This window comes from Theropithecus gelada, chromosome 7a, assembly GCF_003255815.1.
Source record: "Theropithecus gelada isolate Dixy chromosome 7a, Tgel_1.0, whole genome shotgun sequence".
Classification (NCBI taxonomy): Eukaryota; Metazoa; Chordata; class Mammalia; order Primates; family Cercopithecidae; genus Theropithecus; species Theropithecus gelada.
In genome coordinates this window covers 29,653,320-29,678,337 of record NC_037674.1, presented here as the reverse complement: position 1 = coordinate 29,678,337, position 25,018 = coordinate 29,653,320, and the positions used below count along the sequence as shown (strand labels likewise).

The 25,018-nt window shown below is 36.6% G+C and overlaps 1 protein-coding gene across 2 annotated transcripts in view; it reads right to left on the bottom strand.

Moving 5' to 3' along the window:
- The window catches only part of UNC13C (unc-13 homolog C), a 690,142-nt gene that overhangs the window by 259,844 nt on the left and 405,280 nt on the right, over window positions 1-25,018 (bottom strand). The window lies entirely within an intron of this gene.

The following is a 25,018-nucleotide window of genomic DNA, read 5'->3' as shown; positions in this document are numbered from 1 at the left end:
TATTTTGCTCAGTTACATCAGTAGTAAGTATGCCGAACCGACAGCTGCCTGGTTGCAAACTCAGTACTGTTAAATCCCACAATACATATGCAACATTAATGACTTAAACTCTCCCTTCTTACACACAAATGTATCTAGATAACCAAAATTTTGTGTTTGCCTTTTTCTCTTTTTTCCTTTTTAAAAATCATCTTTGAATCTTTCTTAATTTACCACACTCCTCAAAATCTTCAACTGTCATTCTAGAAAGCAGAATGTGACATAGGATGATCTAGATTTACTTTGAGGTTAACAGAGTACAATAACAATCTTGAATGTTGCACATATAAATTTCATACTCAACATATGCAACTCTTTACAACATCTAGATAAGTTAATTTGGTCATTTATTTTGGTGGGTGTTCCTTTAGAGCACTTCTTTTACATTTACTTGTTAAAATTGGGTTAAAAAAATAGGCAGAGATAAATTTTCACTTAAGTGTATGGAAATTTTTGCTAAATCCTTTGCAAGCTTATAGGTGCGGGATATTTGAAAACATCAACTTATGGCTCTGGAAACTCAAAGACTCTGGTGTAAAATGAGTATTAGATTTTATTTGGCCCAAACTATTGCCATATCCAATTGCCATGTCTTCTGTAACCAGGTCAACTACCCTCTCAGTTGAATGGTTGTATATGCGTATTTTCCAGTGCAAATCATGATATGTAACCATATTCTGTTGAGTTGTCATTTAATTATTATTCTCACTTAACTTAAAAGATAGCCCTATAGTAAACTCACTTAATACTAGAGAACTCTCTAGTCTTAGACTATAATGTACTTTTAAGAGCATGTATTTCCCTAGGGTACATCCAAGAGTCGTTGATTTACATTTATGTTTGAAATGCAGCAGATGTTAAAACTTGCAGAACTAAATTAAAATGGTAAAAAAATTAGTGGCTGACATAAAATACTTCAAATGTCCAGAATGAATTATAAGCAGTCTCCAAAGATCTTAAGAAGTATGTACATGTGATCCCCGAAAACAACTTGAAAGTTCTTGGCAAGCTTCCTCTTTCAATTCCTTCGTTATGTCAGTCAACTTTAGGAAGTAATGGGCAGTAATGCAGGCTTACAAATATCAAGCTTTACTGTCTTTTAAGTTAGAACTTTTATTAAAATTTATTTTTATTTTGTGAACAGGATTTTGTTATCACCACAATAATGTAATTATTTGTGCATTATATTAAGCTCAATAGATTTCTAAAGGATTTAGAAATCCAGATAACCTGGTGCGTTGTGAAGGTTATAAATAAAACTGCTTTCAATGGCCACGGTGGGGAGATATTTGGTATTAGAACAGTATCATTAATTATCGTCATATGTACATAACCAAACTATATGTCTTATAGGTTTTAAGTAATGTGATTAAATGAAATAAAATTATTATACATGATATGTGTAACATCACAGTCACTTCTCATCATTTTGCTAAGAGTGACATGGAAAGGAGGAGAGACAGAAGTAGTTGAAATATACATTCATTCCCAAATCCCTTACCTGTCACAAATTGTATTTCCATCACTCTTTTTTATGACACCAGAAGATTACTGATGATGCTATTTTTCACATCCTACTATGTTTGTTGCTTTAGAATAAATCAAACTTGATGTTGAATCATTAAGTTTTCACATAGCACACAATACTATCATAAATCAGGCTTTCTCTACCTTAATAGCACATTGTAAGAGACTGCATGCTTAAGGGTTGAGGTCTAATCTGGTGTATTATAAATTTCTTAAGAATTAAGTTTATCTATGTAAAACTTTTCAATATACCCTAGAAATCTAATAAGGCATTAACCTTATGATTGGAAAAATTAAGGTTATGATAGTAGAAATTAAGAAAAGCTTATAATAAGTGTATTCATACTGATTGAAACATTACTATGAATAATGTTATGAAATAACAATTTGTTATATCAAGAAAATATGGGAATTATAAATCATTTAATAATAAATAAAAATACATTCATTAAAATATGACCCAGTAAATCAATCGTAATTATAGTGATTATTACAATAGTGATTAAAATTATTTTGTTAATAGATTATTGAAGAAACAGACTTTAAAGAAAATCTGCAAGGTTATAATGGGGAGGTAATTTTTGAAAGTGGAAAGTTGCCAGGTTGTAGGATTATCTGAAGAGAGTTCCAATGGTCATGTTTACAAAGGATATTTCATTACAGAAAAGCACATACAGAAAAGCTTTTACAGACAAGCTGATGGGATGTATATTACACTTTCATGATATCAGATAAGAAAATATAAGTATATTCCATCACGAAGAGATCAATATATAGAAAGAGCCATTACATGCAAAAGAAAGTATTGAAATAACAAATGATATCTTCAAGTTAGTGGAACTTATACAATACTTTAAAAACTGTTATAAAATATTTCTGTGGCATTCAATGTATTCATACAATGAACATGTAATTGTGAAATGCTGCTTCTAAGGAGCTGACAAGATTAGGGTTGGGAGGAGACATTTGGTAGAAAAATGCAAAGACAGGCCGGGCGCAGTGACTCATGCTTCTAATCCCAGCACTTTGGGAGGCTGAGGTGGGTGGATCACCTGAAGTCGGGAGCTAGAGACCAGCCTAGCCAACATAGTGAAACTCCATCTCTACTAAAAATGCAGAAACTAGCTGGGCATGGTGGCACGTGCCTGTAGTCCCGGCTACCTGGGAGGCTGAGGCAGGAGAATTGCTTGAACCTGAGAGGTGGCGGTTGCAGTGAGCCAGGATAGCGCCACTGCACTCCAGCCCGGACAACAGAGCAAGATTCCATCACAGAAAAAAAAAAAAAAGAAAAGAAAAATGCAAAGACAGGCTACGTAAACACAAAAACACATGACCGATGCCTACTATATTTGAATAATTACTAGTAAAATGGGCTTTTGATGAAGTGTGCTTCTCTAACGTTTCTTCTACTCTATGTTAGTATCGCGTACTTACACACACAAGGGCCAGGGCTCAACCAACTTAAAAATTTTTGCTTAAACAAAGTTAAATATGTTATATTCAGATTTCCTGAAGCCTTTAATATGCTACTATGCATGGTGATTCTCTAAGATTGTGGTTCTCCAACTTTAGTGTGTATCAGCATTGCCGGGAAAGCTCACAAACACAGACAGGTTGCTAGGTCCTGGGACCCATCGTTCCTGATTCATTAGGTCTAGGGTAAAGCTTGAAAATGTGTATTGAGAATGACCTTTCAAGTAATTCTAGTGTTTCTGCTCCAGGAACCAAATTGAGAACCACTTCTCTAAGGAGTAATACTAAAGTATTAGTTTCTCAAAAACTTGGTAAAGCCCTCCATTCCCTTCCTGTTCCTCCACCTCATCATGCCAGACTTTTCACAGAGTAAGTGTTTTTCTGAACACACTTTGGGAAATAAAAGACTAGAGAGATAAATGCAGGGGTCAAATCATGAAAAGTTTTGTGTGTTATGTCAAGGAGTTTGCATTTAAACCAAATATGATAAGGATCATTAAAAGATTTTAAACATAGGAGGACTTAGTTACATTTGTGTTCTAAATGATTTGGCAGTTTACTTATTAACTTAAAGAGTTAATAAGTAAAATTGTTGGAACTTATTGACTAATGGGTGAGAAGGAAAAGAGAAAAGGAGGAATCTAGAAGATAATTAGGTAGACCTGTCTGAAGTTTCAAAGGCATTCTGAAACCTGTTGATGTAGATTTAAAAAATTCCAGTATATATGTGGCAGCTGAAATTATGGAGTAAATAAGATTGCTCAAAAAGTGAGAGATAAATATGTGACCACAGACAAAACCTTAGAGAAAAAGTCTAAAAAACAATAAGAATAAAATTTTTAAGAGACATAGGTAAAGGAGAGAGGCCCCTGCTGAAAGGAAGAGAATGAGATCCAGAGTTTACGTGGAATAATTAGTTTCAAGCATAAATAAGAATGTGAATTGCTCTGAGTAACATAATAAGAAAATCTTGCAGATAAGCCTTGTTGGTGGTGAGAAAAGTTAGCTAGGAATTTCCTTCTTGAGAGAAGAGGTGGTGCACAGTGTACTGGAGGAGTAGTAAAAGTCTGAAATTGCACCTGTGAGGAATGAGAGACAGCCTCGAGTTGGACCCATAGTGGCATTGCCAAGCAGTGTGGGGTGGCTCTCTGAACTTGCAGTGACACTATGCTGGACCATTATGAGTTTTCTCTAGTATTGAATGTAGAAGCCTAAAAGCCAGAATGTTGGATGTGCTTCTGGAGTATACAATAGAAACAGGAAAGGAGAATGAGATTTAAATATTTAATGAGAATTACTGTAGTGCTAGAACAAATATATATTTTGGTCTGGAGGAAGGAAGGAAAAAAAGGAAGGGAAGGTGAAGAAACAGATCTAGAGGAAACACGGAGTGAAAACGGCAGAAGGACAGGAAATTGAGGTCAGTAGGATATTTGTGTTTAGTCATTCAGCTCATGGGAAAGGCAATCAAGAATGGAGATTAGGTGAAAGACTCTAGAAATGAGGAGGTCTAGGAGAGGCCAAAGGGACTGTGGTATTTCTGAACAGAACTTAAAGAATATGTGTGCTCGTGTGGGTGTGTATAAGAAGGTGACTTTTGCAATGTGCATAGCAAGGTACCTATAGTCAAGGCAGCTAAGCAATGATTAAAAGTCTTAGCAACAAGGTTTGCTGATGCCAAGAATTTGAATAATCAGGACAGGGTAGATACAAAGAAACAAAAAAAGAAAACAAGATAGATATAAGTCTGAATATTTTACAAGAGGTAAGCTTTAAAATGTCATAAATATGTAGCAAGATAAAATAATATTAAATCATTAACTAGATAGCTCTTATATGATGTGTTTGTAACTTCTTCTGATTACAAATTGATTGTTTACCTATTCATAATTCTGAGATAAGGAAATGTTAGCTATAGAAGTTCATAGGTTAGAAAAATGGGCCCTCTCTCATTAGTTTTGAGGTAGGAGATGAGCAGGACTTGGTCTCCAAATCGGTGGGGTTATGATCCCACTGATGAAAACAGGATCTGATCAAAACATGATGTAGTAAAGAAACCAGCTAAAATCAAAATGGGGATGAAAGCAACCTCTAGTTGCCCGCATTGTTAATTATGCACTAATTATAATGCGTTAGCATGCTAAAGGACACTCCCAGTAGCACCATGACAGTTTACAAATGCCACAGCAATGCCCGGAAGTTACCTTATATGGTTTAAAGGAGAGAAACCCTCAGTTCCAGGAACTCCACATCCCTTTTCTAGAAAATTATTTACCATATAATTAAGGAGTAGCTACAAATCTAGCTAACTGGTGCCTGTGGGGTAGCCCTGCTTTGTCATGGAGCAGCCATTTTCCTGTATTCTGTTGGTCTAACAAACTTGCTTTGCTTTCACTTTACTCTGTTGGTTCATTGTTGAATTCTTTCCTGCATGATGCCAAGAACACTTCTTGGCTGGGTCCCAATATTGGGGTTCACTTGCATCAGTTTAGAAGTAGAGCCTAAAGTTTCAGATACCCAGGGGATCAAGGATCCTTGTGAAGAGCAATGTGGACAGTTTATAAGCTAGGAAAACAGAGGGCAATGTTTCTACTCTACATTTAGACAGGATTGAGAAGGAGAATTTCTCCAAGTGCTCTTCCCCTAGCTCAAGGTAACCTATTGAGACATTCCTGACATCAGTGGAGCCACATGCCTTACTTCTCTCTTCCAGATACTGCTGCCTTCACCTTACCGCCTAATGCTACCTCCACTACTTCCAAAAACAGCAACAGGCATCTTTTCAACTCATTCCAATTCAATTCTCATTAAAAAAACTGTTAGCCATGAAGACTGAACATACAAATGAATAATGTCTAGACCATATCTGATAGAACTCTGGCCCACAATCTCTGCATCAACAAGTCCAGGAGGCCAAACCACAACCTTTGCAGCAACTGACCTGGAATAGTAAGGATTTGGTCAATGGCTGCCAGCTTTCTTATATTTTGCCCTAATTTTTAATTGAGAACCAACAAGAGAAAGCCAAATACACTCCCTAAACAAATCACACAGGATGTGTCACTTCCATTTAACTGACTCCTAGCTTTCCCATGCTAACATGCTCCAAACACATCACACCTGAGGTCTTCCATGATTTTTATTATAAGGCTTTTCCATTTCCCTGCCTGACTTTGAATCTCTGCCAAGTGCTAGTGATGGTAGCTGACTTTATTGCTACAGTAATGTCTGAATAAATAAACTGTCTATTCTCACTTGGATGTTCTTCATTTATTTCCAAATATTAAAGTCAAATACCATTATCATCATTTTAGAGATAAATAAACTGAGGGTTATCTTAATTTCCACATCCTCTTAACTGAAAATAACACAAGTTAGTAGCTTCGGCTTTTTTCTCTTTAGCCTCAATTCCAAGACCTGGTCGAGTTTATAGACACAGATAGCAACCGTCACCTCACATGAATAATATGGAGCTAATTTTCACTTTGTGTTATATATCTTGAATGGGAAGAAAAGTTTTCAGAGAACAAAATGATTGATACCTGTGTTAAATGCCTTTGCACTTCCTGAGTTCTCAAATGTCACAACTCCTGAGCATTCATTTGCAGTCTGAGAATTATAGGCACAATCAAGGTCTAGCTGTAAGTTAATTTCCATTTGATTTTCCCCCAGTTTTAGAGCATTCTTTTTTTCTCCTTTTATTGATATATAATAATTTACAAATTTATGGGGTACACGTGAGTGTTCATTGCGTGCATAGAACATATAAAGATTAAGCCAGCATATTTGGGGTATTCACCACCTCGAGTGATTATGATTTTTATTTGTTGATACCATTTCAAGTCCTGTCCTCCAGTTACTTTGAAATGTGCATAATATTATTGCTAAGTATAGTAACCCTAGTCTGCTCTCAAATATTATAACTTATTTCTTATATCTAACTATATTTTTATATCCATAACCAACCCCTCTTCATCCTGCCCCCCTCCAACCCTCACTACAACCCACCCTTCCCAGTCTCTGGTATCTATCATTCTATTCTCTATTTCCATGATATCAAGTTTATTAGCTCCCACGTATAAATGAGAATATATGGTATTTGTCTTTCTGTGCCTGGCTTATTGTACTTAATGTAATGACCTCTCCAGTTCCACCCATGTGATTGCTAATGACATGATTTCATTATTTTTATGGTCAAGTAGTATTCTATTATGAATATATACCATATTTTCTTTATCTGTTGTTCCCTTGATGACACTTAGGTTTGTTTCATATCTTTCCATAGTACTGAAGGACTTCCAGTACTGTGTTGAATGGAAGTGGTGAAAGTGGCCATCTTTCACCATGGGCACTTAGGTTGATTCCATATCTTTCCACTATTCTTTGTGAATAATGCTGCAATAAACCATGAGTACATATTTCCCAGTAGTGGGATTGCTATATTCTATGGTAATTCTGTTTTCCATAGTAGTTGTACTAATTTATACTCTCACCAACAGTGTGTAATAGTCCCCTTTTCCTCACATCCTTGCCAGCATCTGGCATTTTATGTCTTTTAAAAATTATAGCCATTCCAACTGGAGTAAAATGATGTCTCATCGTGGTTTTGATTTGCATTTCCCTGATGATTAATGATATTGAGCATTTTTTATATACTTGTTGAACATCTGTATATCTTCTTTTGGGAAATATCTATTCATATCCTTTGCCCACTTTTTAATAGAATTATTATTTTTTACTATTGAGATGTTTGAGTTCCCTGTATATTCCAGATATTGATGCCCTGTAGGATGAATAATGTTCAAATATTTTCTTTAATTCAAGAGGATGCCTCTTCACTCTGTTGAGTGTTTCCTCTGTTGTGCAGAAGCTTTTAACTTTACTATGATCTCAATTGTCTATTTTTGGTTTTGTTGCTTATGCTTTTGAGCTGTTAGCCATAAAATCTTTCCCTAGAAAGATTTTCTGAAGACCAATGTCCTGAAGAATTTTCCCTCTGTTTTCTTCTAGTAGTTTTATAATTTCAGGTTTAACATGTAAGTCTTTAACCCATATTGAGTTGCCTTTTGTATATGGTAGAGACAGGGGTCCAGTTTCATTCTTTTGCATATAGTTATACAGTTTCCCCAGCACTATTTCTTGAAGAAAGTGTGCTTTCCCCAATGTATGCTCCTGGAATCTATGTTGAAGATGAGTTGGCTGTAAATATGTGGATTTATTTCTGGGTCCTCTATTCAGTTTCATTGGTCTATGTGTTTACTTTCATACAAATACCATGCTGTCATGGTTACAATAGCTTTGTAATATGTTTTGATGTCAGATAGTATGATGCCTCCAGGTTTGTTGTTTATGCTCAGGGTTGCTTTGGCTATTTCAGCTCTTTACTTGTTCCATATGAATTTTAGAATTGTGTATTACATTTCTGTACAAATGGCATTGGTATTTTGATAGGAATTACATTGAATGCATAGATTTCTTTGGGTAGTATGGTCATTTCAATAATATTAATTCTTCTGATTCATGAACAAGTAATCTCTTTCCATTTGTTTGTGGCTTCTTCAATTCCTTTCATCAGTGTTTTGCAGTTTTCCTTGTAGAGGTCTTTCACTTCCTTGATTAAATTTATTCCTAGGTATTTTTTTGTAGCTATTGAAAATGAGACTGCCTTCTTAATTTCTTTTTTGGTTATGCCATTATTGGCAGATAGAAATGCTGCTGATTTTTGTACGTTGATTTTGTATCCTTCAACTTTACTGACTTTGTTTATAAGTTCTAAGAATTTCCTGGTAGTCTTTTGGATTATCTAGACCTAAGATCATTTTATCCACAAAAAGGGACAGTTTGACTCTTTTCTAATTTTGGTGGCTTTTATTTATATTTCTTGACTGATTTCTCTGGCAAAGACTTCCAGCACCATGTTGCATAGGAATGGTGGAAGTGGGCATTTTTCACCATTTGTTTCATTTCTTAGAGAAAATGCTTTCAAATTCCCCCCTTCAGTATGATGTTAGCTGTGAGTTTATCATATATGGTATTTATTATTTTGAGGTATGATATTTCTATGCCTAGTTTGCTCAGAGTTGTCTTTTTCTGCATCTATTGTGATAATCCAATGGGTTTTGTCTTTCCTTCTGCTGACATGATGTATCACATTTATTGACCTGAATATGTTGAACTATGCTATCATCCTTGGGATAAATCTCACTTGATCATGATGCATTATCTTTTTAATGTGTTGTTGCATTCAGTTTGTTAGTATTTTGTAAGGATTTTTGCATCTATATTTATCAGAGATATTGGTCTATAGCTTTTTTGTGTGTGTCTTTGTCTGGTTTGAGTATTAGGATAATGCTGGCCTCATAGAATGAGTAGGGAGAATTCCCCACTCAATTTTTTACAATAGTTTAAGAAAAAGTGGTATTCATTCTTCTTTATATGTTTGGTAGAATTCTGCATGGAAACCATCTTGTCCTGAGCTTTTATTTGTTCACAGAATTTCCATTACTGATTCAATGTTGCTCCTCATTATTGGCCTGTTTAGACTTCCTGTTTCTTCCTCGTGGAATCTTGGTAAGATGTATGCTTCCAAGAATATATTCACTTCCTCTAGGCTTTTCAGTTGGTTAGTGTATAGTTGTTAATAATAATCTCTGGTGATCTTTTGTATTTCATAGTATTAGTCATAATGTCTCCTTTTTCATTTCTGATGTCTGTTTTGGGCTTCTTGCTTTTTTTCTTGGGTAGTCTAGTTAGCAGTTTAACAAACGTTTAAATATTTTTGAATAGCCAACTTTTGTATTGGTTTCTTTAGTCTCTATTTTGTTTAGTTCTGCTCTGATCTTTATTATTTCCTTCCTTCTGCTAATTTTGGGTTAGATTTATTTTTGCTTTTCTAGTTGCTTGAAGTGTATCATGAGACTCTTTGAAATCTTTCTGAGGTTTTTTTTTTTTTTCATTGTTGTTTTTGTTTGTTTTTGGGATAGGGTCTCACTCTGTTGCCCATACTGGAGTGCAATGACTCGATCTTGGCTCACTGCAGTCTTAACCTTCTGGGCTCAAGTGACACTCCCATCTCAGCCTCCTGAGTAGCTGGGACTACAGCATATGCCACTACACCAGGATACTTTTTGCATGTTTTGTGGAGATGGAGTTTTGCCATATTGCCCAGGCTTGTCTCAAACTCCTGGGCTTAAGCAATCTGCCTGTCTCTGCCTCCCAAGTCTCCCAAAGTGTGGGGACTATAGGAGTGAGCCACTGAGCCCAGCCTCACTTTTTGTCTATGTAGTTGTTTGGTGCTATAAACTTTCCTCTTAGCATTGCTTTTTCTCTGTCCTACAGAAATTAATATTTTGTATTTCCATTTCTCTCTCTCTCAAGAAATGTTTTAATATAAATCTTAATTTTCTTATTGACCTAATGGTCATTCAGGAGTGTGTTGTTTTCCAAGTATATGTATGGGTTCTAAAGTCCCTCTTGCTATTGATTTCTAGTTTTACTCACTGTAGTCTGAGAAGATACATTATATGATTTTGATTTTTAAAATATTTTGAAACTTGCGGACTAACATGTGTTTTGCTCTGGATGCTCAGCATCATTTATTATCAGGGAAATGCAAATTAAAACCACAATGAAATATCATCTTTCACTTGTCAGAATGGCTATCATCAAAAAGACAAAACATAACATGTATTGGTTAAGATGTAAAGAGAACTCTTACACACTTTTGGTGGGAATGTAAATCAGTACAGCTATTATGGAAAACAGTCTCTTTCTCATAAAACTAAAAATAGAACTACCATATGATCCAGCTGTACCACTGTATATATATCCAAAAGATATTAAATCCACATGTCAAAGAGATAGTGACACTCCCATATTCACTGTAGCATTACTCACAAGAGCCAAGATATGGAATCAACTTAAGTAGCCATCAATGAATAAATGGATAAAAGCCATACATATGTATAAACACAGTGGAATCCTATGTAGTCTTAAAGAAAGGAAATCTTGCTACATGGATGGACTTGGAGAACATTATGTTAAGGGGATTAAGCCAGGCACAGAAAGATAAATATCACGCTAATGTATGGAATCTAAAAAAGTTGATCTCATAGAAGTAGACAGTAGAATGGTGTTTAACAGGGGCAGGGATGGTTGGGGTAGGGTTGGGGGTGGGGGCTTAGAGAGCTGTTGGTCAAAGGACACAAAATTTTAGTTAGAAGGAATAAATTCAAGAGATCTACTGTATGACATGTTTACTATAGTTAAGAGTATATTGTATCCTAGAAAAATGCTAAGAGAGTAGATATAAATTGTTCTCACCACAGAAATAATAATTATGTGAGGCAAAGTATCTATTAGCTAGATTGAATCATTTCACAATGTATATATCCTTCAAAACATCATGTTGTGCATGATAAATTCAATCTATCTTTCAATTAAAAAAAATAATAATTTTAAAATCCATACCAAAAATACCTTGAGCAAAGTGTGAATTGCAACTTATACAGAGAATGTAAAAGAAACATATGTGGAATGGAATTGGAGCCAATATTCACAGCTCCTATTGACCATTGTTTTTCTAAGTCTGGTCCATGGATCTTCTACATCAGAACCATGTAGGTTGCCTGATAGAAATACAGTTGATTTTAAAGCCTCTATTGTAGACCTACTAAATCAGGACAACTGAAAATACGGCCCACAAATTTGACCTTACATAAATAGCACTGCTCTTATGAAGCCTCATGTTCATAGGAAAAGTTCACTGGTAACTTATAATAAAGTCAGATTAAAAACAGGACTCGCTTTTTAGAAACAATAGTAATACACTTACTTTTGGGTGCCAGTATCAGTCACGGGTTTGCTAGATTTTGTATTCTGTCATGATAATAAAAGATGTATCTTTCACCTTCAGACCTGACGAATTTCCAACTACACACAATTCCCTAATTTTAAGAGGAAGTGGAATATTTTATTAGGTATTTATGTAGTATCCTTTCTAGCTGCTGATAGACTTTGATACTAGATCCTATATAAAACATTACTTTTAAAATTACTAGTCACTAAGGGATTACTAGTTTTCTCAAATACCATAATAGACTGTTGCTATTAATAATTGAAAACAAAAAAATCTAAGCAACTAGTAGTCTTAAAAGTAATTATCAAAAGCTAGAAATACATTAATTTGGTTAGAAACAAAACTAGGAATTTCCATATATTAGAATATTTCAGTTTCATTACAGTAAAATATTCAATAATCTTTACAGGGTCCTTTCAGTTTCCATAAGTCAGAGGTACCCTGACATTTAAATTGCCAAAACTGCATTTCAAAGTGTTTGAGCACTCTAAGTGGTTTTTAACATCTCTCAATGGTTCCTTGAATTTGAATAGACTGTACATAGTTAATTAAACTATACACAATTATAAAATATTACAATTCTGAATGTGGAATTTTAAATATATAAATTATGTAACAGCACGGTATAATAGAAAAATAGTAACTGAACATAGGATCAGAAACTTTTACTGTGGTCTCAGCTTACCATTAATTTATTGTATACATTTGGGCAAAGAATTAATCTCTTCAAACTTTAGATTCCTAATATTGAAATAATATGTACATATGTATTTCTATATTTCTGATAATTATAGCAAGTATATGTGTAGAAGATATGTAATATTATATATTTATTACCAAAATGGGGGAATACTTACATTTAATGAACTTTATGGTGTATGCTCTAGTAATTGACGAGGTCCTTAAGATCCAAGAGACATGCATATGAAAGTTTCTTGAATATAAAATACTACCATTTTAATAAACTAATAGCTGCTCCTTTCTCTTTATGTAAATTACACTTGTATTAAAAAAGAAAAAAATGCAGTAGATCATATCTGGCTAGCATTTATTTTCCACTTCAGATATCACCTCTTTAAAAGCACTGGTAGCGCTTAGAACAAAGATGACAAACTCTGGAGTAACATGATAGTTGATTTCAACTACACGATGGGTTGTTGTACAGAAGACTAGAAGATAACTTGGATTTGTTTCATCTGGTCAAGAAAATAATACTAATACTTGTGAGTAAAATGTTCAATAGAGAAGATTTTAGTATAACATAATAAAAATGTTCTAGTATCCGATGTCTCCAAATGTTATAAACCTCCAGGTACATAGGGGCATCTATACATAAAAACATCATTTTTTTCAGAGAATGTTGTACCAAAAAAAAAAAAATCCCATATTGTATCTAAAAATTGACTACATGCCCTATGAATTTGTTAATATGCATTTCTATTACTATATGCTTGTAACTAAATTCACAGATATGAAAACATAATCCATAAGTGATATGGTCTAAATGTGTGTGCCTTCCCCATGGCCAAATTCATACATTCATACCTGATCACCAATGCAATACTATTAAGAGTTGTTAGGTCATCATGGGGTGGAGCCCTCACTAACGGGATTAGTGTCCTTACAAAAGAGGCCTGAGGGAGCTGGTTCACTCCTTCTGCCACGTGAGGACACAGAAAGACTGTGCTATCTATAAGGAACAGACGCTTCGCAGACAGCAAATCTACTAGCACCTTCATCTTGGACTTCCTGGCCTCAGACTGTGAGAAATAAATTTCTGCTGCTTATAAATTATCCAGTCTAAGGAATTTTCTTATAACAGTCTGAATGGATTAAGACAAGTTTTAAGTACTTCACAGGGTGTTGATGAAAATATATAGTCACTGTTTAAAATGATGAACAGTTTAAAAATCTCCACATTGTGACAGAGACTGGATAGCTGTTCACTAAACTGTTCCTCCTTTTTCTTGGGTACACACCTAACAAGTGTGGAGGGTTAAGGATAGTTTCAAATTATTTGTCAATTCTTCCTTCAAAAAGTATGTCTGTTTTCCTCCCCTTGAACATGGGTGACTTTGACCAATAGAATATGGCAGAAGTGATCTGTGTCTATTTCCAGGCTGTAGTCTTAAGAAATGCAATTCTCAATGCTTGTCTCGCGAACATCTGCTCTTAAAATATAGCCATTAAGATGTCTCACATTGTTGTTGGCAGGATTAGTTTCCTTGCATTTCTAGAATTCAGGAGGGCTTGGTTCTTTAAGACCAGAAGAACAATGAATCTGATCTCAAAAAAGCCTGAAGCCCCCTTTAAAAGAGCTCACCTGATTAAATCAGACTCACAGTAAGTAGTCTTTCTTTTCATTGATTCAATTCAAACATACTAAGGACCTTAATTACATCTGTAAAAATCCTCTACCTTTAACATACAAAATAATCTAAATGTGAATTTATATTTGTTGTTTTTGTTTATGGTTTTTGCCATACTCTGTTGGCTAGAAGCAAGTCACAGGTTCAGCCAAGATTCAAGGGAAAAGCATTATACAATAGCATTACTTACTGGTGGTTATTTTAGAATTCTGTCAACCACTACAGGGTTAAATTTATTTTAACCCTTCATTCAGAGAAAAATGGTGTTAAAAAAATACAAGTTTATCTTCTTCATGGTAGATTAGAAATTTTGAACAAACCTCTCATTTAGTACAACTGAGGCACTGACTGAGAGGCTGCAATTTGTAAACTCTACAACCATGTGGAAAACATCTGAGCATTACCTAGTGAAGTCCATTACACACATATCCTAACTTTCTGTAATTCTACTTACAGGTATATATCTTAGAGAAATATTTGCATTTATTCACCAGAAGACATAGATAGGACTGTTTAGAGAAACATGGTTTACCATAGCCATACCTCCTCAAACTGGAAATAACCTAAATCTCTATCATATATAGAATATATTAGTAAATTGTGGTTTATTTATATAATGAAATTCCAATAGAACAATAAAAATAAATAATCAGCTCTATCATAGACATTGTAGTGCTCTGCTCAGAATCTCTCCAAAGCTTAGCATCAATCCCCTAATGATGGCAGTGGCAGCCCATCTGGAGAGGCTGTTGTGAAGACGACAGCTGCAGCCGGGGAGGCGCAGCCAGGACTGCATGCTCCACAGAGTTAGCAGGAGCCAGGCACAGGCGGAAGCCCCCACCCCTTCCAAGTTGAAGGGATGGAAATCCCGCCCCAATGGGCGCAGCTGCAGACCTGAGCATTCCTGAGCTCAGGGACCCTGGCAGGCTTCCCTTCCTCTGCAGGCTCAGAAATGCCTGCTCCCACTGCCCAGCATCTTCCTGCTCCTGGTGCCTGCTGCGATTTTGAAGCAAAGTTGAGACCAAGTCTGTGTGCTGTCACGACCCAGAGGTGTGTTTGCATGCTGGGGGTAGTGATGAAATGCCAGTCCCCTGCTGTCTTGGCCCCTCCAGACTTTGGGTGCTGAGGAGCATGGGAGGGAGGCCACGGTGGGAATTACTGAGGCTGGCTTGGTGTGGGCTTGCAGGTGCCCCTTGGTACAAACAGTCTGGACACCAGGGCTGACAGGTTGACAGCAGTGGGAGGCAGATAGGCTCCTGGGTGGAAAGGGCCTGGGAGGGCCTGAAGCCTGGGGGCTGGGCTGCAAGTTCCACAGACAGGAATGAGAACTTAAGGTGCTTTTTATGGGCCCACTCATAGCCACCCATGAACCAATCAGCACGTACTTCCTCCCCTTTGAAGCCCATAAAAACCCCGGACTCAGCCAGACTTGGGGAGACATCGGGAGGACCTGTCTGCAGAAAGGAGCTGCCCACTGTGGGTCTTCTGTCAGCTGAGAGCTAAGCAGATGTTGGGACGACCTGCCTGATGATAGGAGCTACCCACTCTGGGTCTCTGCTGAAAACTGCACACTTGACAGGATGGCCTGCCTGTGGATAGGAGCTACCCACTTCAAGTCTCCAGAGAGCTGTACTGTCGCTCAATAAAGCACCTCTTCACTTTACTCACCCTTTAATTGTCAGTTTACTTCATTTTTCCTGGATGTGGGACAAGAACTTGGGACCCACCAAATGGCAGGACTGAAAGAGTTGTAACACAAACAGAGCTGAAACATGCCCCTTGCTCACCAAGTTGCAGGCAGTAAGAAGGAGAAAAGAGAGAAAAAGAGAAGAGCTGCAGCCCTTCAGGGAACCCAGACATAGGAGCTCCCAAGCCAGGGTTGTGACACACCCTTTGGGACTCTGTGGTTCCTGGTGTTCCAGACTTCCAGGCACCACCACCTTCCCTGGTGCCACAAGTAAAAGCTGCCTGTGGCACGCCTGGACCAGCTGCAGCCTTGCAGGGAGCTGGCACCCATGCCAGCATCTGGAGCTGCCTGCCCCACCAGAGCCAGTGTGCCTGGCTCTGCACAGCATCCAGACTCCATGATTTCTCACTCAGGCACCCCTCACTGCTCCACGTCTAGCTCACATTTGGCAAGAATGGGATCCAGGCCAGTAGCACAAGCCAAACACGGCCTGCCAGTGTGAGTGGGTGAAACGAGTCCAGTGGGCTCGAGCAAAACTCAGGCAAATGTACCACTGGCCACAAAGGTTTCTGGCTAATGAAGCAATACCCCAAGGATCCTGTGACACTTGCCGCTGGTAATATTGGCTGCTGAAGGCTCACAGATGTGCTTTTCACTGGAAATCACCCTCAGAGGCAAAGAACTGACTCACCCAAGGTTGCTCCTTCTTCTAGGAGGCAGAACCAATGACTGTCTCATGCTGTCATACTCAAGTTCAGTTGCTTTGCCTCAACTGGGGACACCTTTGACAGCCTATCCCAGTTCTAGATGTGCCCAGAGGACTGGCTGAATCAGCTTCTACTTCTGCCCAATTCTGCTTCCTACTTTCTTACAGGTATGTCTCTCTAGAGCTCTGTTATCCAGTGCCATAGTTCACAAGCTATATGTGGATGTTGAAATTTATTTTTAAATTTTTAAATTGAATAACTTGATAGTCACCTATGGATGGTGGCCACAGCTACTCTATTAGGCAATGCAGGTATAGAACGCTTCTACCACTGCACAAAGTTCTATTGGCCAGCACTGCTTTAGAGCATTCTTAGGTGAAATTTCTGCAAGCAATTCTTCATCTCAGAATCTATTTTCAGGGAATCCAAAGTAAAACAAACAGTTACAAACAGACACCTGAATGAATACCAAACACATAATATGGAGGCCAAGGAACATAACATGGAAAAATATATTTAGTATGATTCCATATATACCAATTTAAAAACAAAATTAGATAATAAAGTATACAAATAATTATGTGTAGTAGAACTATCATGAAAAGAAAAGGAATCATTGACACAAGCTTCAAGAGAGTGGTTATTTTTGGGGACTGATGTTATCAGGGTAATCTCCCTCTAAACTTGGGTCATGAGTATTAAGGTGCTCATCTTACTATCTTTTTATAAATCATAAATGTTCACTATTTTTATGTAGGCTATTTTTCACAATAAAAATAATTTTTCAATAATCTAGGCTCTTAAGGAAAAGGTAACTGGTATGTTTTCTATTACTAATAGAAAACAAGTATAAGATAAAGCTTAAAGCTCACTGATGTGACATATTACTATATTTTTGATTTTATAATTTTTAATTGACAAGTAAATATTGTATATATTTATGGTACACAATATGATGTTTTGATATATGCATCCATTGCAGAATGACTAAATCAAGCTTTTTAACATACGCATTACCTCACATACTATAATGCTTTTTTGTGCTGAGAACACTTAAAATCTAGTCTCACAGCAATTTTTAAATATACAATATATTGTTATAAATAATAGTCACATGTTGTACAATAGATCTTTGGAACTTTATCCTTCTAACTAAAACTCGTGTGCTTTGATCAACAAGGACACGATCTCCCCAGTCTCCCCTCCCTCAGCCTCTGCTTACCATGACTTTACTCATTGTTTCTATGAGTACAATTATTTTTCGTTCCACAAATATGTGAGATCATGCAGTGTTTGTCCTTCTGTGCCTGACTTATTTCACTTAACATGATGTCCTCCAGGTTCATACACGTTGCCACAAATAACAGGATTTCCCTCTTTTTTTTAAGGCTCAATAATATTCCACTGGTATGTGTATATATATATCTCCATTATTAAGGGGTATTTTATTTTAAAGCCATGGTAAAGCCAGAAACAAATCCTGAATATCAAAATATTACACATGGAAAAAAGATTGGAGAAGCCAAACAGAATGGCAAAACTTTTAATTATATTGCATTAAAACTTTCTATAAGAAAGTTTCTTAACCACAACAAACTACTGAACTAAGAACTGCTGCTAAGCCTCAGGCCATTCAAAAAAGTCTTGAGAGGAGTTGAGTATCACCGCTTTATTCAACTTGGGAACTTAATGGGGTGCTATGTTGATGGCAAGAATAGGGGAAGAGTAGTGCGTGTGTTTAATTGGACCTAAGAGCTTATCTTGTATACATTTCCTTCACTTTGATAATGTTTGATAATCATTCCAGTTACATTCAATGAAATGTCAGGCCTCAAAAGACAAATACCATATGATTTCACTCATGTATGGAATCTAAAAAAGTTGATCTCATAGAGGCCAAGAGTAAAATGATGGTTACCAGGGGCCGGAATGGTCGGGCAGGGGTGGGAGTTTGGGTGATGGGTTGTGGAGACCTTGATTAAAGGATACAAAATTTCAGTTAGATAGGAGAAATAAGTTCAAAAGATCAATTGTACAACACGGTAATGGTAGTTAATGACAATGTGTTGCATTCTTGAAAAGTGCTAAGAGAGTGGATATAAAGTAATCTCACAACAAAAATCGTAACTATGTGAGGTCATGCATATGTTAATGAGCTATATTTTGTCATTCCACAATGTACATATACTTCAAAATAAAATGTTGTGTACAATACATGTGATTTCATGTCAATTAAAACCTTTTTAAGTTCATAATTAGTAAAAAATTTATATTTTCATGAAGAAGGATATTTTCATTTTTATAATTATAATTGAGATTTTTAAAAGTATTTTTATTATATAAGCGAGAAATTCAGATACTTATACCATATTCAGATATTATTTGAATGCAAGAGACCACTTAGTGAAGGTCAAAAAAACCCAGAAATCTCTCTGGAGTGCTGACTTGTAAACCAAAATCTGTAAATAAAACTATGACAACATGTCAGATTAGAAATCAGAATGATCAGCTAGAAAACACCATATTCGTGTTTTATCAGAACTAATCTGAAAGTCAAGAGGCAGGAAAGGGCAATTCAATGTGAAGCAGCACCGAAGCAGTGGCAGACATGATCGTATCATGATATAATGTCAGATTGCTCATTGTCAGGGAGTTTTAGAATTGAAAGGGGACTTAAAGATTGCAAGTCCTAGGTTTCCCTAGGCTTAATGACAAGTGAGTACATCTATATGTCTAAATGTCTATATTTCATTATGAGGTATTTAGGGAACTAAATCACTTGAGGGGCATTCAGGATTCCAAAATGTATCTCAGGGTTAGCAACAACAGATAGTCCCTAAGGCCTTGCTGTTCTTAAAATGACTATTTCTCAGTATTTAACAGCCAGGCTAAATGGGGTCAATAAAGAGACTGGATATCAGTACAATTTGATGCTTGCTGAAAAGATGTAGCAAGCCACCATTGGCTTTTCTCCCCCCATCTGTGCATGGAAAGAGGTGGAAGCAGTTAATAAATACATTAAGAAAATATTAAATATTGTAGGAATGCCAAGTGTTGGCTCGATAGCAGTCCTACAATACGTGAGTTATAGCACAGAAAAACTCAACAAACACTATTAGGTACAAACAATGAGCTCCTAAGAAACCAATGTGGCCTATTATTTCTCACCACCCTTAAAAACACAAGGAGAATATGTAGACAATACGAAACTGAAGATCCCTGAGTAACCAGAGATTCTAATACAGCCAACTCTCATTTTTCTTAAAAATAGTAGAAACAAGCAAGATGCGTAACTAGAAGAGCGCAGACAGGCCCACATACCCTTTTGGTTTTTCTTCTTATCTCAGGCTCAACACTATTACAAACCCTTTTTAGGCATGCAAGCTGACTAATCTGAGTGTCATTTTTTCTTCATTGTTTATCCACGCATTGGTGAAATAATGTCAGTGAAATTGTGATGACCAAAATATAGAAAAAAAAATCTAAGAACCTTTCAAACTAGATAACTCATCTGTAAATAACCAAAGGTAGGCTATGTTTTGTTCATATTCTATCTTTAATTTTTTTTTTGTATATATATATATTATTTTTTAGTAGAGACGGGGTTTCACCGTATTAGCCAGGATGGTCTCGATCTCCTGACCTCGTGATCCGCCCGTCTTGGCCTCCCAAAATGCTGGGATTACAGGCTTGAGCCACCGTGCCTGGCCTCGATCTTTAATTTTATAGCAGATAGTGTCTAACTGGAATTTCCTTCTGAATTTATCAATTCATTAGGTAGATATAAAATTCGTGGTGCATTTTTAAAATTGTGTGGCTTCCTATTAATGCCTGAATCATTACTTACAAGTTTAGTGTTGCATGGGGAACAGTGATCTAAATAGTCAATTACCAATTTAATTGTAAATGTGGCTGTTATGCTGGATTACAATAAGCAAGTAAAGAAACAAAAGGGTTTCATTCAGCAAAGGCAATGCTTTTGTTGTGGGAGAAAGTCTACGAATTAACCTTATCCCAAATAATTGCAGTTCAAAACTACCAATAATAACATGAAATTAAAATGCATTCAACTGATGTCCTCTAGCATTCAACTTTTTTTGGGGGGGGAGTAAATCATTGATCCCAGAAGGTCTATTTCTTTTCTTTTCTTTTTTTTTTTTTTTGAGATGGAGTCTCGCTCTGTCGCCCAGGCTGGAGTGCAGTGGCCGGATCTCGGCTCACTGCAAACTCCGCCTCCCGAGTCTACGCCATTCTCCTGCCTCAGCCTCCCGAGTAGCTGGGACTACAGGCGCCTGCCACCTCGCCCGGCTAGTTTTTGTATTTTTTTAGTAGAGACGGGGTTTCACCGTGTTAGCCAGGCTGGTCTCGATCTCCTGACCTCGTGATCCACCTGTCTCGGCCTCCCAAAGTGCTGGGATTACAGGCTTGAGCCACCGCGCCCGGCCCAGAAGGTCTACTTCTAAAATCTACTTGTAGCTATGAAAATATAGGGATGTTTAATTTTATCAATTGTGCTAACTAGAGAAAATGTATTTTTTCCTTTCATTTGTAACTCTGAAAGACTTTATAAGTTATACTTGAACAAATCATTACTTCATGGAGGAGATTACTCTAATGGTTCTTCCTTTACCAACAAGCTTTGGTAAAATTAATCTACAATTGTTGAACATGGTTATGTCCTACTAACGCGTTTACTCTTTGGACTTTGTGAAAAAGACTCCTCAGCTCTAATATTTGAAAGGATATTACTGGAATTAATGAGTGCCTACTCTGTTCCATTTACTAAAACAAGAGTTTTGGAGTCATGATAGACATGTATTGCAATTGCTTATTTAGTGGCTGGGTCTATTCTGTGAAATAAAAAAAGCAAAATCTCTCTTGAGGAATAAAATCTCTGCCTTTAGTGCAAATATCAGTCATATAGCAGATACTCATTAAACAGCATTTAAGAAAATTAACATAAATTAGGTGTTAGCATCACCATGTTGTGGGGTGGGGCAACTGAGGCACAGTGAAGTTAATTCTCCTTGTGTTTTTAAGGGTGGTAAGAAGCAGCAGGCCACATTGGTTTCTTGGGGGCTCATTGGTTGTACCTAACAGCACCTGTTGAGTTTTTCTTTGCCATAACTCACATGTTGTGGCACTTCTATAGAGCTAACACTTGACATTTCTACCACACTTTTGACAGGAGAAGTGAATATACAAAGCACCAAGAGTCACTTCATAGAGGAGATAACATTCGATTTGATTATAGAAAGAAGATTTGATAATTTGAAAGGCTCCTATGGGAAAGTAAAGGAATAAAAGAAAACATCATAATTCTCACTGTAGCAGAAAACAAATTTCATTAGATCTGTGAACAATTCATTCTTTAGGTAACATGACTCTTCAATAGTCAGTAATAGCATCTCAGTGCCATCTGTGGTTTAACATGGGCCCAAAAACATAGGGTAAAGTGTCAGTAGTAAGAAACTCTGGCTAGTAATCTCTGAAATGCATGGCTGAGACTAAGGTGAGGCACGTGGGGTGTCCTTGAGCACAGAATTTAAGGGTCAACCATGTACTTGCATTACCCTGAAAGTCTCACACTAGTGGACCCTAGTTGTAGCCCAGTTGAAGTTTTTTAACACAATATGAATGTCACCATTTGTTCTGAGTTCCGAGTTATGTTTTCCAATACAGTAGCCACCAGCCAAATGTGACTATTTAAGTTTAAAATAAATGTAAATAAAGTACAAACTTCAGTAATTCAACTGGTCTAGGTACAATTCAAGCACTCAACAGCTACATGTGGCTAGAGGCTTCCATACTGGATAGGGAAAATATAAAATATATCTACCATCACAGACAATTTTGTGGGACAGAACTGACTTGGCTCAGTTTACAATCTAAGATTTAACTGAGACTAGATGCTATAATGGACTCCAGAATGAAAGAAAGGTTAAAAGCAGTTTTTATTATGCTACAATTTGTTGGATCATTTGCTTTCTCTGTCAAAAAACTTTTAAATATTTTTGATTCATTCATTCTATCAGTACTTATGGAGCAGATACCTTGTGGAAAGTACTGTGTATGGATAGGGGCAAGAAAGTGATTTTCAAAGATGAATCAAACTTAGATCCTCCCTTCAAAGAGCCTGTGGCATAATGCGAAAGCTAAGACTTGCAAAAAATAACAGTAACATGAAGTAGAACAAACTCCCAGATAGGAATTAAGGGTGGGGAGAAATTATTTACTGTTAAATGTATCAATAATTTGTTATAGAAAAGATGGTATTCACATTGTGCTTTTATGAATAGGTAGGATTGGAAAATGTAAATATAGTTGCCAGGAAAGCTACTACCTTTTTAATGAGAAAAGTCAAGGTTAGAGGAAAATCTGAGCCATACATGGGAAGAACTATTTGGTTGGTTTAGAATATAAAGTGTGTAGGGCTTGGCATATTTCTTAAGTTTTTTTGGTACTTTCTGTTCTGATAGCTTCTGAGAAACTATTTTAATATGAATACAATTTTAATACTAATAGATTTAAATTAATAAATAATTGTCATGTCATTAATCTGTCTGATCTTATGCATAATTAAATTACATGAATCATAAGGTCACTGCATCCCCTGAGGTTCAATGACAGCCAGCCAGTTTTCCTGTGAGAAGATAGTTGTGTGAGAGCTCAACAGTTCCTGGTCTAACTGGCTCTTAAGAAATAGTATCCTGCTCTGCTGTAACAGGGACGTTAGGGCCTTGCAGCCACCAGAGGACTTAGTGTATTCCATGCATACAGTCAAGAGTCATCCAAATATGCTTTAAAGACAGGTTAGCCATTTTTCAGAAAAATGAAGAAAAATGCTGCATTAACAAAATACCATTCATTGCCAAGATGATGTTTAATAATAATAAGAAAAATTAGTGAGAGCTCTTTTTTCCATCAATAGGTGAGATTTGTCTCTTCCAGCAAACCCCAATTATCTCAATCACTGTTAATATCCTGGGTCAAGGAGTTAATTATTTTCTAAAAATATTATTTCATAGATAATATTTACCATTTTAGCACACAAACCTTGTAAACCTAAGATATCAAAAAATAATAACAAAAAACTACACTGGATTAAATGTACCACATATCGATGGATGTATGTGTGGGCATGTGTGTTCATATGCACATAAGTAAAATATAGTAAAATGTTTCCAGGTAGAAATGCTTTTTATCCTGGGGATTTAAAATTGGGCTGGAAAATGAATCTCAGGCAAAGTACAAAGCATGATTAAGATCCTTATCTGTAAAACCATAAGGAAAATCTGAAGAGGGCTGAACTACCTCCAAGCAGCCAGCTTCTTTAAAACATTTTGCCACGTTATGGAAATATATCTGCTATATAGCAACTAGAAAATGCATCACCCAAATTATATGTAGATGAAACATCTGCAACAAATTCTAAATAACAGAATTACCATAATAAACAGATGCCTTTGAAATAAAAATGAGGCCTTTTCATCTAACAGAGAGATGCTGTAATTTAAAGGGAGTCGTTAATAAAAATAGGACATAAAATAATATATCCAAGCAATATCCCAAATAGCTCTTCTTCTGTGGAACAATTAAACAATCACAAACTCTCCTGGAACACTTTTTCCCAATGTGCTGCAGAGGTCATAAAAGTTAACATAATTCTAAGTGTCCTCAAGACGGAGAATTTAAAATGATATATTTTCCTTCCCTTATAAAAACTCATGAGGATTTTACCACTAAGATAAGTAGTCCAAGTACTGAACCTCCAGGAAGACACAGTATAACTAAAAAAGTTCTAGAGAATATACGATGGTCACAAAGTGGGACTGTTCCTTGGGTCAAGACTCCAACTCTTTCGTCATAAATCCTGAGTCTCCCAAGGCTCGTAGTTAACACATAAAATCACAAACCAACATGGCCTTATATGCCATCCCAAATTCCTGTGTAATACAAAAGATATCTTATGAATATAAGTTAAATAAATTTGGGCAAATAAAAAGAAAACTTTGGGAGGTGATAGATATGTTTATAGCCTTGATGGTGGTGATGGTTTCATGGGTGTATGTTTATCCCCACATTTATCAAGTTGTATAGACTGAGTATGTACAGTTTTTATGGTGGCTCAAGCCTGTAATCCCAGCACTTTGGGAGGCCGAGACGGGCGGATCACGAGGTCAGGAGATCGAGACCATCCTGGCTAACACGGTGAAACCCCGTCTCTACTAAAAAATACAAAAAACTAGCCGGGCGCGGTGGCGGGCGCTTGTAGTCCCAGCTACTCGGGAGGCTGAGGCAGGAGAATGGCGTGAACCCGGGAGGCGGAGCTTGCAGTGAGCTGAGATCCGGCCACTGC